This window comes from Staurois parvus, unplaced genomic scaffold, assembly GCF_062004578.1.
Source record: "Staurois parvus isolate SC_StPar_1 unplaced genomic scaffold, SC_StPar_1.0 ptg002199l, whole genome shotgun sequence".
Classification (NCBI taxonomy): domain Eukaryota; kingdom Metazoa; phylum Chordata; class Amphibia; order Anura; family Ranidae; genus Staurois; species Staurois parvus.
Window position 1 is genome coordinate 5302 of NW_028319995.1, and position 19469 is coordinate 24770.

Genomic DNA, 19469 nt, shown 5'->3' on the forward strand with positions numbered 1-19469 from the left:
GGAGGGAAGAAGACGGATGGAAGGAAGGAAAAAAGGAAGGAAGGAAATAAAGGAATGGAAAGAAGGGAGTGAAGGGAAGCTGGCAAGTAAGTAAAGAAGTAAGGAAGGAAGGAAGGAAGGAAGGAAGGAAAAAAGGAAGGAAGAATGGAAGGAAAAAAGGAAGGAAGGAAAAAAGGAATCAAGGAAGGAAGAAAGGAAGGAAGGAAGGAAGGAAGGAAGGATGGCAAGAAGGAAGGAAGAAAGAGAAAGGATGGGAGTGAAGGGAAGCTGGCAATTAAGTAGGGAAGGAAGGAAGAAAGAAAGGAAAAAAGGATGGCAGGAAGGAAAGGAAGGAAGGAGTGAGGGAGGTGAGGAAGGAAGGAAGGAAGGAAGGAATGGGGGAGGGTAGGAAGGAAGGAATGAAGGAGGGGGAGAAAGGAAGGAAGAAAGGAAGGAAGGAGGAAGGAGAGATGGCAGGAAGGAAGGAAGGAAGAAAAGGATGGGAGTGAAGGGAAGCTGGCAAAAAAAGTAGGGAAGGAAGGAAGGAAGGAAGAAAGGAAGGAAGGCAGGAAGTAAAGGAAGGAAGGAAGAAATGAGGGAGGGGAGAAAATGAAGGATGAAGGAAAGGAAAGAAGGAAGGAAGGAAGGAAGGAAGGAAGGAAAGAAGGAAGGAAGGAAGTAAGGAAGGAAGGAAGGAAGAGAAAGGAGGGGAGTGAAGGAAACCTGGCAAGTAGGTAAGTGAAAGAAGAAAGGAAGGAATGATGGAGGTGAGGAAGGAAGGAAGGAAGGAAGGAATGAGGGAGGGGAGAAAGGAAGGAAGGAAGAAAGGAAGGAAGGAAGGAAGGAAGGTTGGAAGGAGGGGAGGAAGGAAGGAAGGAATGAGGGAGGGGAGAAAGGAAGGAAGAAATTAAGGAAGAAAGGAGGGAAGGAAGGATGGAAGGAAAGAAGGAAGGAAGGAAGGAAGGAAGGAAAGAAGGAGGGGAAAAAGGAAGGGAGGGAAGAAAGGAAGGAGACAGGAAGGGAAAGAAGGAAGTAAACAAGTAAGGAAGGAAAAAAGGAAGGAAGGAAGAAAGAAAGGGAATAAAGGAATGGAAAGGAGGGGAGTGAAGGGAAGCTGGCAAGTAAGTAAAGAAGAAATAAATGAGGAAAGGAAGGAAGGAAAGATAGAAGGAAGGAAGGAAGATATGAAGAAAAGGAAGGAAGGAATGAAGGAAGGAATGGGGGAGGGAAGTAAGGAAGGAATGAGGGAGGGGAAGAAAGGAAGGAAGAAAGGAAGGAAGGAAGGAAGGAAGGAAGGAAGGAAGGAAGGAAGGAAGGAAGGAAGGAAGGAAAGAAGGACAGGAAGGAAGGAAGGAAAAAAAAAAGAATGGAAGGAAGGGGAGTGAAGGGAAGCTGCCTATTAAGAAAAGAAGGAAGGTATAAAAAAAAAAAGAAGAAAGGAAGGATGGAAGGAAGGATATAGGAAAGAAGGGAAAGGAAGGAAGGATGGAAGTAACAAAGGAAGGAGGTTAAAAAGGAAGGAAGGAAGGAAGGAAGGAAGGAAGGAAGGAAGGAAGGAAGGAAGGAATGGAATAAAGGAATGGAAAGGAGGGGAGTGAAGGGAAGCTGGCAAGTAAGTAAAGAAGGAAATAAATGAGGAAAGGAAGGAAGGAAAGATGGAAGGAATAAAGATAAGAAGGAAAGGAAGGAAGGAAGGAATGAAGGAAGGAAGAAATTGGGGAGGGAAGGAAGGAGGGAAGGAATGAGGGGAGGGGAGAAAGGAATGAAGAAAGGAAGGAAGGAAGGAAGGAAGGAAGGATGGCAGGAAGGAAGGAAGGAAGGAAGGAAGGAAGAGGAAGGGAAAGGGATGGGAGTGAAGGGAAGCTGGCAATTAAGTAGGGAAGGTAGGAAGGGAAGAAAGTAAAAAAGGATGGTAGGAAGTAAAGGAAGGAAGGAAGGAGTGAGGGAGGTGAGAATGAAGGAAGAAAGAAAGGAAGGAAGGAATGGGGGAGGGAAGGAAGGAAGGAATGAGGGAGGGGAGAAAGGAAGGAGGAAAAGGAAGGAAGGAATTAAGGAAGGAAGGAAGGATGGCAGGAAGAAAGGAAGGAAGAAAGGGAAAGGATGGGAGTGAAGGGAAGGCGGCAATTAAGTAGGAAAGGAAGCAAGAAAGAAAGGAAAAAAGTATGTCAGGAAAGAAAGGAAGGAAGGTAGGAGTGAGGGAGGTGAGGAAGGAAGGAAGAAAGAAAGGAAGGAAGGAATGGGGGAGGGAAGGAAGGAATGAGGGAGGGGAGAAAGGAATGAAGGAAGAAAGGAATTAAGGAAGGAAGGAAGGAAGGATGGCAGGAAGGAAGGAAGGAAGGAAGAAAGGGAAAGGATGGGAGTGAAGGGAAGCTGGCAATTAAGTAGGGAAGGAAGGAAGAAAGAAGGAAAGGAAGGAAGGAAGGAGTGAGGGAGGTGAGGAAGGAAGGAAGGAAGGGAGGAAGAAAGACAGGAATGAAGGACGGAAGGAAGGAAGGGAAAGGAGGGAAGGTGAAGGAATCCTGGCAAGTAGGTAGGAAGGAAAGAAGGAAGGCAGGCAAGAAGGAAAAAAGGAAGGAAGGATGGAAGGAAAGAAGGAAAGGAAGGAAGGAAAAAAGGAAGGAAGGAAGGAAGGAAAGGAAGGAAGGAAGGAAGGAAAAAAGGAAGGAAGCAAGAAAGGAAGGAAGGAAGGATGGGAAAGGAGGGGAGTGAAGGGAATCTGGCAAGTAAGCAGGGAACTAATGTCATGGAAATTTTGTATTTCCAGGTCGAACTTTAAATGAGTCATATATTAGTTTTATTCATATGTCTCTCGTTTGACTTAATTAAAGCTCTGTAGGCCGCTATTGGGCCATGCGCATTTACAATGTATGTATTACAGAACTCAGCTCGGTAATCGATAAGATTTTTTTTCATTCTTTTATTAAGAAAAGTACAAAAATATTTTACAACTTTTATAATTGCACAAAAATCAAAATACATCATAAACCAAAGAACGGAATTTCTTATTCCAAAAAGGTACAGTTATCAGAAAAGCAACATATATGATCTGCATATCAAAATATAAACAATGCAAAACTGTGTATCTTGTCATTATTTTAGCTTCTTTAGTTTTCAGAAGTCTTTAGACTTGGAATCCCATACTTTCTTTAGGATTTCTTCTTTTTCGTGCTCCATATGATGTTTTCATTGTGAGTCATAATTCTCCTGACCCTATGCACTATACAATTTTTCACACCTACGACTTTCCCTGTAGAACCGCACATCCCATCACCGAAACAGTTTATACTCCTATAAAGGAATCAGACAAGCATTAGAACATAATCATAAAAGCTCTTTATCGTATTTTATCCTGGAAGACACACATCTTTAAGGAAAAAAACACCAAAATAAGGTAACTATCATATGTATCTGGCAAGAATCATGGCTTCTTGATAGCCTTATGTCACCGCCCATGCTTTCCAATATCTGCAGAGCCACGAGTCCTCTGCCACCTCAGCACCAAGTTTAATGCGATCATAATACGCAATACAGAATAAACTCACTGCACGTCCCCATCTGTATTTCACATTATGCTTTTTCATCAATTCTAATAGGGGTTTCAGTGATCTCTTTCTTCTCAGAGTCTCTGCTGTTAGATCTGCGAAAATTTGGATATCTTTCCCTCCATATGCAATATTTGTTTCTTCCTTTGATCTTTTTCCATTTCTTTTCTTTATCTACAAAGTCAAGGAATTTAACAATTATATCTCTTGGTTTTTCTGATCTTTTTTCTTCTTGATATTTTCCTATCCTATAGACTCCATCCAATTTAAACGTCTCCACGTCTGGTTTATCCATTATGGAACTCAAAATTTTGTCAATTAGTTCTTTTAAATCTTCTCCCTTTGTCAACTCTGTGACTCCTCCTACTCTAAGATTATTTCTCCTTTCTCTTTTTTCTTGTTCTTCCATCATAAAAAGCAGTATTTTTTGTTCTTTTCTATCTTCTTTTATCCATTTCTCTAATTTTGGGACAATTTGGGAATGAATTTGAACCTTTTCCTCCATTTCCTCCACCCTAGTTAACATTTGCCCCAATTCTTCCCGAATTGTCCCCATCTCTTGCTTTATTGATTTTTCCAGATTTTTGAACATCTCCGCCATTTCCTTTTTATTAGGTATTTGCAGATCTCTTTCAATTTCTCTTGATTCAATCCCTTCCTTTAATTGTTGACGGTCCCAGGGATAGTCTCGAGCGGTAGTGCGCCGGCAGCAGCATGGGAAAGGCAAAGAAGACGAGGAAGTATGTGGTGATGAAGCGGAGAATCTCCCTCACCGACCAGCGCATCAAGGAGAAAGACCGGGCCAAACCGCAGCGGAAGAAGGAGAAGGATCCCAGTGCAATTAAAGAGCGAGAAGTTCCTCAGGTGCCATCCTGTCTCTTTTTCCAATATAATACAGACTTATTTCCAATTCACTTTTTTCACTTACTCCCAACAATCTTTCTGGGGTCAAATTTCCTTGTGATACATACTTTTTAATCGTGCTAGATTTGGAACTCTTAGACCCACTCCTTTTAGTATTTTTTCCTTTCATGTTGATTTTTAAAGCTTTACTTTTATTTTTGGAGAGATGGAATCACAGCAATATTAAGATTCCCAGAAGATATGGAAGATTTCTGTGATAAACTTGGACTGCAGAGATTAGTGATACCGGGTTGGGAAGTGGAGGAGGGAGAGTTATGTACTTTTCGGGAAGGAAAGTGGCAGCTGGTCAGAAGAGGAAACAGAGAGTCAATAGACAAGGAGAAACCAGGGAGGAGGGGGGGGAAGGTGAGCGGTCATGGGTGGAGCCGAACCCCTAGGGAGGGATCAGAGGAGGATCATGATCCAAAGGCAAAGGAGGCCTGGGATGGTATGGGGAGGGGAGGGGGGGGGAGGCATGGGGGGAGAGGGTTAGGGAGGGTAACACTCAGCAAAAGAGAGGAGGGGAGAAGGAAAGAGAGAGATAAGAGGAGTGGGTTTATATGGAAGAAGTTCAGTTTGTAACCTATAACGTAAAGAGGCTGAGTTGCCCTGGGAAGAGATTTAGATTATTTAGGGAGTTGCAACATAGAACATCATCGGTGGTTTTTTTGCATTATACACATCTAGAGATGGAGTCGAAGGTTAGGCTGAGGACTAGATATTTCCCGACATGGTATTATGTGGATTCATCTATTAAAAGAGCAAAAGGGGTAGCTATAGGCTTTGCAAAAAATATAAGGTTTGAGGTGGAAAAGAGAATAATAGACCCAGAGGGAAGGTTTTTGTTTCTGAGGGGTAAGTTGCAGGAAATTGAGTGTACACTGGCTAGTATATATTGCCCAAATAAGAAACCGGAGATATTTCTGAGGGAAGTATTGAAGAAATTTATGGTTTTTAAAAGGGGTCGTTTGGTAGTAGCCGGGGACTTTAATATTTGCATGGACCTACGGATGGATACCACCTCTTGTGTGAGGAGGGAGGAGAGTCGGTCCCTGAAAATATTAAAGAAATCGTTGAATGAATATCAATTAGTGGATATATGGAGAGTTAGGCATATGAAAGATAGAGATTACACATTTTTCTCACAGGTTCATGAGACTTATTCCAGATTGGATTATATATTGGTAGAACATCAATTTATAGATACTGTGGTGGAAGCAAAAATTGGAGGAAGTTCTATTTCTGATCATGCCCCAGTCGCAATGAAGTCAAGATGGGGTAGAGAGGAGAGAGGAGGATTTGCTTGGCGGATGAATGAGGCACAGAAGAATCTGGATGAGGAGATCAAGCGAAAGATCGCGATAGAAATTAAAAGATTTTTCGAAGAGAATGATACAGAGGAGGTGTCGGTTGCAATGGTGTGGGTGTGGTGTAAGGCTTATATTTGAGGATTATTCATTGCAATAGGGACAAAAAAGAAAAGAGAAAGGGGGGAAAAGATTAATAGACTCTTAAATGAAATATCCAATCTTGAACAGGCCCATAAAATGAATATATCTAAAGAGATAATGCAGGAAATAATAAAGAAAAAAGAGGAATTAGAGAAGGTAATAGAGGAGGAAAAAAGAAGAATCTTTAATAAAGTAACATTATTTAACTTAATATATTGCTTTCAATAACATGAGAAATGTTTAAGCCTCTTCATCACCCCCTCTTCCTTTTACCTAACTGAACCCTCAACGATCCAGAGCTGTGCACGTCTGTAGCTCTTCTCACCCCTCACTTCTGTGTCGGCCACAGTCTGAGGATTCGACAGAGGCGTCAGCAACCATGGTCGAAATCAATATCCTGCGTCTCCTAGAATTAAACAAGAAAATATAATTCAAAATCAACAATTACTTTAAATAAATATGAAATAAAATTAGAATTACTTACCCACTAGCCAGCCCTCTGGCATTTGTCCTCTTTCGAATCGTTCATAGAGAGCTGACTGCCGCAGGATATGGCTGTCGTGGCAACTTCCTGGAAACCCCGATCTGATACTCATAATGCGCTGGTGGGAGTCCACCACCACCTAAACATTTAAAGAGTGATAGCTTTTCCTGTTCCTGAACTGCTCTTCTCTCTTTTGTGGTGGTATCAGCGCAATATAATGTGTACAGTCTATGGCTCCCAGGCAATTTGGCATTCCTCCTTGTTGGAAAAATCCTAACTTCACCTCTTGCCACTCTTCCTAGGTTCTAGGGAAATAGATGCTGACGAGCTGGCGAAATAGATGCACAGAGCCGGCGACTATCCATGTCTCTTGATGGCTTTCAGAACTGGTTTCAGGAATGGGACGACTAATTCCAACAATGCGAGCACATGATGGCTGAAAGTTACCCGTAGCCAAATAATTTAGGACAGCTAATAACCTTACCATTGCAGATATGGCATTTGATCTCCTTGTCAGGGTCTCAATTTCGTCAGCTACAAGGTTGTAAACCTCCATGACCCCCGAACGGTTCAGTCGAAACATGTCAACATCATTTTCAGACAGCTCATCTAGGACTACACGTGAACGAAACACACGAGGCTGTCTGATCCTAACATTTCTGATCCTATCTTGTGCAATACTAACAGCTGATGCTGCAATAGCTGTTATAGCTGTAAGGATGTCCTCCTCATTATCCATTTTTTAAGATATCTGAAAATAATAATTATTATATATATGTAATTTAAAAAATTTTCAAGCATTTTGCTATCATACATATTATATATCTTTGTGTGTGTATTAATGTACTTACACTTCAGTACATCCCCCCCCCCGTCCATTCATCATAAATGTAGACTAAAATGTATTCAGCTACATGTCTGTGAAAAAAAAAAACACAATACATGCAAATTAATTAGTTTACTTGAAAGTTATAGTGTTTACAAATGGCGGTATATATTGTGGGATTTTTTTATTTTTAATAGTAATAGCAGCGATCAACGACTTATAGCGGGACAGCGGAGGACATTCTAACACTGGGGGGAACTGACTTGGTGTCACTGACATCCCCAATGACATTAATATAGTGATAACTATTAAAAAAAAAGGACTCACACTATAATAATGGCACTGGCCAGGAAGAGGTTAACATGAGGGGCGATGAAAGAGTTAATTATGTGCATTTTACTAGGAGGCCTTGTGTTTGTGCTTCACTGTAATCACATTGGTTTGAATGCCTGTGCTTTGCAAGCTATCCAAAACAGTGTGCATGAACTGACAGGGAGGAGAACTTTTTTGTTTAATAACAGTTCTCCATCACTGTTGTAAATGTTCAGCAATCACCCGGCACTGGCAAGTAATCACAGTGATTGACAGAAATGACCCCTTACACGGAAATAACAAATTGCATAGATATGTGATTTTGCGCAACCGTGCCATCCGGTAGCAATATTTCTGCTACAGGGCGGTCAGGAAGCATTAGATTAAACAAAAATTAAAAAATGTACAAGGATTATACTCAAAATATGAAACGTCACATGATTTGCAGGTAAGAAAGCGACAACATATTTTGCATGTGTACATAGAGATATATATATATATATATGTATCTTTACATGTATATACACACAAATATATAATACATTTTTTTTTTCTAACCTGTTCTTTGCGGCCTTGTGACATTTGCTGGAAAAAAGGAAGTAGAAGTGGATAACAGTTCTCCTTCATGGAGAATTCTCTCCTTTTTCCGTTATTCTCCACCTCTGGGCTGGAGAATCTGGGAGGGAGAATTCTGTCAAAGATCGCCAGTGAAGTGCTGAATCTGCACTTCGTAAACTGGCCGTTTCTGTGTTCTTCAATGACAGATTCTCTGAACGCTGAGATGATCAGCGGAAAACATGTTCTCCGCTGATCTCCTGAGTGTCATAAAATGTTAATGACCAGAGAATAGCTGCGATCCTCTGATTCACAGAGGAACCCATACAACACCATTTCATAAGACAACTTTCCCTCTCCAGACAACCCCACAATCATTTTATCCAAACTCGCATTCCCAAAACAAACGATAAACACTCTCCAAACTCTCGGACACCTTTCAGAATCACTCATCCCTCTCTTTCGCTGAAACACCCTTACCGGCAGACATCCACGCACCCCCATCCACGCTATATCACTCTGCCTATTTTCAATCTCTCTCATCCCCACATTCTTCCACATCCTTTCACTCTCCGCAACCGTCAAACCTCCAATCCATATCATCTCTTCTCTTTCATCCAACACTTTCAACACTTTCTTTAACTTCACGCCACTCATCCTTCTTCACCCCATCCAACCCAAACTTATGCATCCCTCTCTCAATTCTCGTATAGAACCATGGACTCCGAAAGCTTGTAAGGCCTAAGGAGGCCTTAAGGAAGTCTCTCACAATATTACCACCCACATACCTCATCATGCATCCTGCCAAATTCTCTCTCCCGCACAACGCCACACACATCCCAATATACGCACAAACACTCTTTCCATACATACCATTCCTCTCCCACCTTTCATCACATTCTTCACCACTTTCTCTCTCTTAAGTTTTTCTGCCCTAGAGGACCAAAAAAAGATAAAGATCTGTCTTATAATTCTCTTCTAGACTCTATCTTGGGCGGGGAAAACCTGGCATATTTATGCCACAAGAAAGGAAAAAGTACTGCTTTTACAATTAGAACTTTACCACTGAAATTTAAAGTCCTTAAAGACCACATATTGATTTTACTTTGCACCCTCCCAGCCACATATCCTCCCAACTCTCACGCCCAAACAGATCACTCTCAAACTTAACACCTAACACTCTCACACTCCTTTACATACTTTCCAGTACTTTCCATGCTGCCCAGTCTCACCCCATTCACCAAAAAACTTGCACTCACTCTTCCCTACATTTACTTTACATCCACTTGTCATACAAAAAATGTCAATCAACAACTTCACACTCCTCAGACTTGCCACATTCTTACACACCACGGTCACGTCATCCATATTGTCTTGGAAATTCGCTTTAACGAATTTCTCCTTACCGTGAGTACTCGCAGTTGGATGCGCAGAAATCCCCCATAAAGCTGTGCGAATCTCGCTTACCACGACTTCAGCTAAACTACACGATTCCTGCCCATTTAGCTTCTGTTGAAATGTGGGTGATTGCAGCTCCTTATGAAATGATCATACGAAACCTTCAGGTTGATGGTTGAATTCACATAAGGGCCACACAAGGCTGGTCTCGACCCAGACAGTTTTCCAAATCGCAGACACAAACCATGATGAGGCTTGAAGCTTGCTTGGAGGTCTTGGAGAATGTGGTCTTCAGGGAGATAAATTAGAGGGAAGCCAGGACGTAATCTGTAGAGAAGGTGGTTGGTTGGTGAGGTCTTCCTGGTTGGAGTGGGATCCCAGGAGCCGGGCATGGAGATGTAGTCGTCTGACCGAGCTTGGCTTACACGGTCGATGAGGCAACAGGAACATCTCACCGCGGCATATAAGAGGCAGAGGAAAAAGAGAAGCATCAGGATATACACTCCCACTTCCTTCAACCAAGATCCGATGGAGAACAGGAAATCTCCCAATCCTCCCAAACCCTTGAACGGATTCCAACCCTCACTAGCTATAGCTATAGCTTTTCCCTATAGTTCACTAACTTTGTCCATATGGGCCTGGACCTTGTCATCGGTGTCTTCTATCCAAGTACAACAATCCTCTCCGATGAACTCACAGAACCCCCCTTTGGCGGCTAAAAGATAATCAAGGGCCATCTTCTCCTGAAGCACTAAAATTCCCATCTGCCGTTGTTCTTGGGCAATTTCTCTGACAGCCTCTACGGGTTTGTTAAACATACTATCCACGATGACAGAAAAATTGTTCAAGCGCTTCATAAGTTCTATTCCCCAACCTGTCCATGAGGGGAACCAAGCCCATGCTTGGTCGCCCTCAGAGAACAGCTCCCTGCGAACTCTCCCTGCCATCCTTACCTTCTTGTGGACCATCAACTCTTCATGATCCATCACTACATAGAATGCGGGGACTAGCTTTATGAGGGCACACAAACCTTTTGTGTTCTATAGGCTGCCGAACCACACAGAAAATAGTATGGACCTGTCAGAGCAGAGCAGGAGGAGTTCCTCGTTCGGCCTCTGGCACTGAGCAACAGTTGCACAGACTGGGGGATTGCTCCCTCAGTCTGCAAATCACATCCGTCCTTCCAACACACGTGGTCTGGTTGGTCAGTGTGGTTACTCAAAAGGGAAGTCTGGTTATACAGATTGACAGTTATACCGCCCTCACAGGTGGTAGTCCCAACAAACTTGTTACCTGTGCCAAAGCTGATGTTAAAGCACACCTGAGGGTTGCCTAGCTGTCCAGTTACCCATAATGGACTGACGAGGGTCCTACAGGAGCAAGAGCTAATATTGGTGCTAAAACTGATGTTACCTGCTAAAAATGTGTCATTAAGTTCTACCGACAAATGTCTACGTGGGGGCTGACCAGGGGTCCCTTGCTTTTTCATGCCGACGCGGATGTCATATAGGGCATGAACAGCGGCCATTGCGGACATGTGACGACTGGGTGGGGGCTTAGATCATACCCAACAGTTGGTTTTGTTGGCGGTTCTGGCTAAACGCAGATGCATTTTAAATAAAAGGTTGGGGTATCTGCCGTCTTTTCCTCAAGACATACAAACAAAAAGAAAAAGGAAAATGACACCCCTCATTCTCTGGTGTAGCTGAAAAGCTTCTTGCAGTGGCTTGCGTGCACCCAGTTGTCTCGTCCCTCGAGCTTGAGTGAGGTAGGTGTCGTCAGCTGGACTTGGTATGGTCCGGTGAACCGTGGCTCGAGTCCGGTTCTTTGATGTTTCTTTTGGACGACCCAATCACCTGGCTCAATAGAAAGAACACCTGTTATTGCATTTGGATCGGGGAGCGATTCGCGAACCCGATGGTGTATCTTCTGCAGCTCCCGTTGCAGAGATTGCACATAACCTGTAAGCTGTGAATGCAAAGACGACAACTGTTGAGGAAAGTACAACCCTGTTTTGGGAGGTCCCCCAAACAACACCTCATAGGGTGACAGCCCATGTGGTTGCCGAGGGGCATTCCGGATGGAATAGAGGGCAATGGGGAGACACTCAGGCCAAGGTTTTTTGGTATCGGCCATGATTTTGGAGATCCTGTTTTTAAGGATTCCGTTGAGACGTTCAACCTTACCGCTACTCTCGGGGTGATACGGGGTGTGTATCCCTTGGTTGATGTGAAGGGCTTTACATACCTCTGCAAAGATCTGTCCAGTGAAGTGTGACCCCCTATCGGACTCGATGGTTTCAGGTAGACACCAGCGGCACACAACCTCAGACAGGATTTTCTTCGCCGTGGTACTAGCGTTGGCACATGTGACGGACCACGCTTCAGGCCAGCCTGAAAACATATCTACACAGACCAAGGCGTATTCGTACGGCCCACTCTTTGGTAACGAGATGTAATCGATCTGGATGCGTTGGAAGGGGCGTTCAGGTTTTGGTGAGTGCCTTTGGGGTATTACTACCGTTCTGCCAGGGTTGTGTAGGGCACAAACTAGGCAAGAAGCTGCAAAGGTAGCTGCAGCAGTACTGAACCCAGGTGCAATCCAATGCTCGTCTACCAACGCACACATAGCCGTCTTAGATTGGTGCCCAGGGTAGTGAGCCAAGTGGGCCATCATGGGGAAAAGGGACTTTGGCAAACACCATCTTTTGTTCAGGCACCAAATGTCATTCGACCCTTGGGAGGCTCCTGCTGCTGTCCATCTAGCCTTCTCCTGCAAACCCGCCTGCGATTGCAGTTTTTTAAACTCGTCTAACGAAACCTCTGAAGGGATGGCCAGCATCAGAACCCCCCTTTCCTGAACCAGTGCACCGGCCTTTGCCGGCGTTTCCACATGCCTCCACACTAGTCTCAGTGGTATGAGCCTTCACCTTAAGAACAGCAATCTCCCGTGGCAGGCCGAAAGCAATGAACAACCTGTCAATCAGTTCTGCATGCTTCACCGGTTTACCTGAACTTGTGAGAAATCCCTTCGCTTTCCAGATGGGACCAAAGTCATGTGCAATACCAAACGCGTACCTCGAATCCGTATACACATTAATCCTCTGACCTTCATGTAACTCACATGCCCTGGCCAGTGCCCACAGCTCAGCTTCCTGAGCTGACATATGTACGTTCAGAGAGCCCTTTTCCACAACATCACTTTCAGTCGTGGGGCTTACCGTCTTGGGTGTAGTACCTGGACCCATCGACAAAAAGATTTTTCACTTCCGGTAGTGCCGTTTCCTTCACTGGGCTGATCGCCGCTGACTCCAGTTCCATCAAAGAAATGCAGTTGTGTCCTTTGGAAGAGAGGTTAGTAGTGGACAAAGAAGGCATGTTAGTAGAAGAGGTGTTGGTATTGTTAGTCGGGTTGCAGGATTTAGCACTGTCTTTGTTGTCCTCCCCCCCTTCTCGTCTTCCAACACAGGAAGAAGAGAAGCTGGGTTAAGAATAGTGCATCGTTTGATAGAGAGGTTAGTAGGAGTTAGGAGGGCTACCTCGTATTTGGTCAATCTTGCTGCAGAGAGATGTTTAGTTTGGACCTGGTTTAGGATCTCTTGCACCGAGTGCGGAGTGTAGAGTGTGAGGGGTGAATCCAAAATGATGTCACCCACTTTTTGGACAAGGACAGCACAAGCAGCCACTGCCCTCACACAACCCGGGGACCCTTTGATGACTGGGTCCAGAGCGGTCGATAGGTACATGATGGGGTGGTACTTGGTTCCGTGAAGTTGGGTTAGTACTCCGGTTGCATGGCCCTGACTTTCGTGACAGAAAAGGTAGAAAGGTAGGTCATAGTTGGATAGACCTAGGGCTGGTGCTATTGAGAGTTCCTGAGTCAAATCTTGAAGAGTTGACCAGTCATCATCTGACATTTGAAAAGGTGTTTTGGATGTCAGCTCATACAGGGGACCAAGTTTGCCCGAGATATTGGGGACCCAATCTCTGCAGTAGTTGATAAGGCCGAGGACGGCTCTCAGCTGACGGCGGTTTTTGGGTCTCTTTAGGTCTTGCAATGTCTGCACTCTTTGGGTTGTTAGGTGCCTGGTGCCCTGAGAAATACAATGCCCCAAGAAGATGACTTTCTCCAGGCAGAGTTGTAATTTCTCCTTGCTGGCCTTGTTGCCCGTTGACGCCACATGGTTGAGTAATGAAACAGTATGTTGATAACAATCCTTTTTAGTGGGACAGCAGAGGAGCAAGTCATCAACATACTGTAACAATACCACCTCTGGATTCAATGGGGTCCACTGATCTAACACGATTTTCAGCTTGCAGCTGTATTCCGAGGGACTGGTTACCGCCCCCTGGGGGAGACGGGTCCAGGTAAGTTGTCGGCCCTGGAAGGAGAAGGCAAAAAGGTACTGACACTGGGGATCCAGGGGTACCGAGAAAAACGCATTTGACAGATCAATGAAGGTAAAATTTTTTGCATTGGGTGTGTGGATTGGGCACCAAAGGGGCATCACTGATGATGATTTTGTTTACCGCTCTCAGGTCATGTACCAGCCGGTAGGTGGTCGGTTGACCCGGTGCTGTCTTTTTGGCTACTGGGAATAATGGTGTGTTACACGGCGACTGGGTTGGGGTGAGGACCTTTATCTGTAGATAATGGTCGATCTGGGTTTTTAGGCTGTCCATTTGAGCTACACTTAAAGGATATTGTGGTAGTTGTGGTAATACGCTTCCTGGTCTGATGTTGACTGTAGTTGGAGGTACCGGCAAGAGACCCACATCATATTTATCTGCAGCCCAAACTTTGGGGTCAACTTCAGCCAATACGTCCAACTCCAGACAATATGTAGCCTCGGTGAGATAAGGTAGGGCCAACAATGTGCACAGTCTTTCTTCCGACAGGGCACTACTCACCACAACACCCGATGGGGTGAACTCAATCACTCAATCACCCGATGGGGTGAATGTCTGACAAGATGTCCGTTCCCAAAAGATTGATGGGGACGTCATCTGAGACCAGCACTGACCTGACAGCCTCAGTGTGCAGACCTAACCTGCAATGGAGTGGTTTGGTGGACTGTAGAGACACCATTTGACCTGTGAGACCTACCGTCGGTGTGCTTTACCCTGAGAGGGGTACCTTGCCTTGGATGTCCTGTTTTCGCAAGACTGTTCTGGCTGCACCGGTGTCGATGAGGCAAGGGAGGGGATATTTTAATTCCTCGAGAAAAAGATGGATCTGGGCTGACACCCTGTGCATTGGGAGGATCTTAAAATTGCTGCACCCTGACTGGCCTCGGTCCGGGAAGAGTGCAAGGGCTTGCACAGCTTCATCGGTGGGCTTAGATTAACCACCTCGCTTACTGCACCTTCAGGTTTGAGGTCCCTCAGATCAGGGTATAGCTGGGGGGCAGGGGTCTGATCAGTGGTTCGTAGCACTTTGATGCAATCCGCCCTGTTTCTTAACCGGGTGTCTATTCCCCTTGATTCACAGATAGTCTGCAAATCGGTTGTTGAGAAGACTTCGTAGTTGGAAACAGAAGGAGCTGGGGTGAAGCAGGGAGAAGGGAGAGGTAGAGGCTGAGGCATAGAGACAGAAGACACGAAAGGTACGTCAAGAGTGACATCACTAGCAGAAGAGACAGGTGCAGTTATACTTCTCTCAGCCACTGTTGGTTGATCGGGAACCCCAGCAGACCCTGATCCTGCCTGCCTTAGTAGAGTCAGCCCTGAAAGAGCTTCCTCCACCTCTGACACCGGATCCTCCTGTTTTATTCCCTCTGGAGGCCAGGTATACATCACCTGGTTCTTCCGGACAGACACCAGTTTATGTATGCCCTGCTTCCCTAATCGGATTGACCTGTGAAGCCATAGCTGTGCGATCTCTAGTTCTGATGCCTGCATCTGTGGTCCAAATTCAGAGATGAATTTTTCCCACCTCCATGCGTCAAATGTACCTTCCCAGGGAATTTCCCATCTGGTACCCTTCGACCATTTATTCCACCTTTTGAGGGGTTCTGTAGACCTTCCCCCCAAACTCACCTTCATCAGTTGTGCAGCTGTCCTTACCCTGAAGAGGGCTGGTTCCCCCTCTCTCTTCATGGACTGACTACTGCCCATCATGACTAGTCACGGGTACCTGTTTACCCCCTGGAGCACTCGGTGGGATCCTACCGAGAGGCCTGATTCCACCACTTTCCCAGCACAGCGTAATTTATGTGATACTTACCCGAAGCGCATCAAGTGGCGGTCAGACTGAGAGCACACCTATCAATCCCACAGCGCAATTTATGTGATCCTGACCACCCGAAGTGTTTGTGGTAACCAGGCTAAGCGTTACACTTCCCTGGACCGCCCACTTGCACAGCGTAATTTATGTGGTTCTCATCACCCACTGTGTTTGGCAGGCCACACCGCACAATGATGAAAGTGGCTTTTCTCTCCCTGCACACAGTAGCTAACACCAGTCAAAACAAAAGGAGGGGTTCTTGGATGTTACTTAGGGGTCACTGGTTGGCCGGAAACCTGCTAACTGACCTTTAGGAAATTTGTGTAAAGAAAAAACTTTCCTAATACACAGAAAAAACCCTTTTCAACCTGAAAAACCATTAAAAAGGACAAAGTGGATCCTTATGAAAAACACGGGACGTTTCACAGTAAAACAATTACACAGAGGTAAACCGAAAAACTGCGCCAAAAGTAACCTTGTTGCTGACGCAAAAATCACTCCTATCAGCGCCTCTAAACGACCTGCGCTACACACGCAATCTTCGCTGCAACCACCTAAAACCGTTTACACAAAAAGTCTGCTGGATGCGAAACACGCAACGCAGCAGCTTTAAAACAAACCCGCTTTACAATAAGGAGCTATTTTTAACAAGAAATCTATGTGCAAAAACCCAGACTTCACTGCGCTCACTAAATGTGGAACATTCGAGGGAAAAACTCGCTTAACACACTTTAAATTGGCTGGCAATACGCAAATTTAAAGCTAAAAGCAAACAAATTAAACTGTAAAAAAATTTGGATTACAAACACAAAATGGGTCAAATGCATATAGGAAACTTCATGCACATTGCATAGAGATCATTGACACTCAAAGCGAAACTTGGAAAAAGGAATGGTGGAGAAGCCACATGGCATTCACAACTGGTTGCCAAACAAAGCAGCACATGTGGTTAGTCAAGAAAATGGCCCCCCACAGGGAAGCACATGGTAGAAACTAGCCTCAAAATTGCCTCTAACTTCTTACATAAAAAAAGACTTTTGGACAGAACATACACTGGACAATTACATACACACAAAGATCTTACAACAGTTAACAATTAACCTAAGCCTTTCAGCACTGTAATAATTACCTCACGTGGAGGGGGGTAAAACAATCACCACAGTACCTACAACCCGCAAATACTTACCTAACACTATGCAACAACTTTTACCCACTAAAACATTACCCGTTTAATTTTTGGTTGGAAGATTTTTAAACTTGACCAAATCCAGCCAACCAAACCCACCCCTCTGCTGCTCTCAGCAGAGAAAACCCTCGTCTTTCACCCACAGATCAAGATTTTAGGACAAAGCTAAGCGGTAAATCTTGTTAGCTAACAGAGAGCGAAATCAGCCACACGAGCGCGCAAAAAGCGATCCTCTTAATGGCAGAGAGACCTGAAATGTGCCGGCATACTTTTTGCTAGTTCATAATGGCTCATTCCCCCCTCGTGCTTGGTTAGCTATCCCAGAATACGCGTTAGTATCCACCAGGCTCGCCAAACTGTCTTGGAAATTCGCTTTAACGAATTTCTCCTTACCGTGAGTACTCGCAGTTGGATGCGCAGAAATCCCCCATAAAGCTGTGCGAATCTCGCTTACCACGACTGCAGCTAAACTACACGATTCCTGCCCATCCAACTACTTTAGCTTCTGTTGAAATGTGGGTGATTGGAGCTCCTTATACCTGGAAATGATCATAAGACACCTTCAGGTTGATGGTTGAATTCACATAAGGGCCGGCTTCAGACTCAGCCCTCGGTTTTATTACAAGCACACACATGCCCCCCACATGAATAAAGTCAATCCCCTCCCACCGAACAATGCAATGGGGAGTGCCTATACACAGGATGTACATTCCGATTGGAGTCTTTCCTATTATCTATCACTGGTCCTCCCCCATGAGCCTTCTGAGGTCAGCAGACTTCCTCCCCTACCCCCCATGAGCCCTCTCTGGAGAGCATATTTCCCAGCTCCTAGCAGAATGTCCATTCTCTGTACAAGCATTCCCTAGAAATATCAGTCTGTACCTGGATGGGCCCGATACGATCTTTATTAAAACACATCCATCCGGATACAGTTCAGATTGGTAATGGGTTGTAAGATATGCATAAGCCTACACGCGGAGTTTGTACCGCTTGGCGCTTTGCGTTATTAAGTCCATGTGGTACTATGCTGCTGATTCGCATCGAATACCATGGTGGTATACACGCCGGTCTATAAGCGCAGATCTGCCATCTCATCCATTACCGAGCTGAGTACTGTAATACATACATTGTACATGCGCATGGCCCAATTGCAGCCTTCAGAGCTTTAATTAAGCCACACGAGAGACATATGAATAACACGAATATATGACACATTTAAAGTTTGACCAACAATACAAAATTTCCATGACATTATAACCAATAACTTTCAACATTCTCCCTCCACTACCAGGTATCACCAAGCCATTCCATTGCAATCAATCTTATTAAAGGTTCTATTACACATACAAAAAATACGGGGGATAACGGGCACCCCTTTCTCACACCCGACTGTACATTCACGCCCTCAGACACCCATCCATTAGCCTGTATTCTACTCGTGATACCTGCATACAATGCTTTTACCCACCCAATCATCTGCGCAGGCACTCACATTTTCTCCAACACCGCAGACATAAAATCATGCGCCACCCTATCATACGCTTTCTCAAAGTCTATCGCTAACACAGCCGCACCTTGCTTTAGCTCAGGCAAACGCTTTCTTAAAAAATAACTCATCAGAACACTGCATTTCTCATCAGTCTTCATACTTACTTCACACTCAATCCGGCCATGATCCGTGAACGGTGCCCGCTGAACGGCAAAGGGATCTGTCACGAAGTCTCTAGACAAAAAACAAAAGTCAATACGAGAGCTAACTGTATTATTGGCAGATAAATATGTCAATCCTTTATTTTTCCCGGCATCTGCCAGACCAAGATCTGTGTCTTTAGGAGTTTCCCAGACCTGTCAACACCACCACCAACACCTCCCCCCCCCCACCCCTCTCCCCTCCCTCCCACCACCCCTTCGCACCCTATCCCCCACACCCAACACACAATTAAAGTCTCCACAGACTATCAGGGGCTCCCTGCCCCCCAAAAAGAGCCGCAGCTTCTCAAAAAAGGAAATTCTATCCTTTTTAACTGAGGGGGCATATATGTATAACAAGATCCCAACACCTTCATTGTTTTTGAGAACCCGCCGACCATAAGGCTGGACCATGTACCCAATTCCTCTGATGAGGCTCATCCTGCAGGAGAAGGAAATGTATGTCCCCTGGTACTAAGGACAAGAATCTCAATACTGCCGCCCTTCTAGGCGCAGACACTACATTCCTCACATTCAAAGATGAGATCTTTAGTTTCATTCCAGCCTGAAAGAGAAAAAAAGGTCATACACACACATATAGTATCAAGTTTCTGCCCCAATAGCAGCAAGCCGTGCTATGTTATACGCGGCAAGGCCGAGGGCGCTGGTCCCTTACTTCCTCTACCTCTCAGCAGCAACCAAGGATGATGAAGGACGGAAAGGAGGGAAGATGGAAAGGAAAGGGAAGAGAAGAAGAGGGAGGCAAAAAGAGAAAGGGGGAAATAAGGATGGAAATAATTAAGAAAGGAAGGGAGAGAAGACAGAAAAGAAGTAAGAACGGAAGCAAGAAGAAAAAAGGAAAAGAGAGGATGTGAAGAGAAAAAAAGGAAGCAAGGAAGGAATGCAAGGGAAATTTGAA

At 44.8% G+C, this 19469-nt stretch overlaps 1 long non-coding RNA gene across 1 annotated transcript; it reads right to left on the reverse strand.

Annotated features, from left to right (window-relative positions):
• Positions 1–2869: 2869 nt before the first annotated feature.
• Positions 2870–18718, reverse strand: LOC149431620 (uncharacterized). Its single transcript, XR_016309191.1, has 2 exons — positions 18515–18718; positions 2870–3267 (listed from the first exon to the last, which is right to left on the reverse strand). It is a non-coding gene; the product is annotated as an uncharacterized LOC149431620 (long non-coding RNA).
• Between the last annotated feature and the right edge of the window lie 751 nt (positions 18719–19469).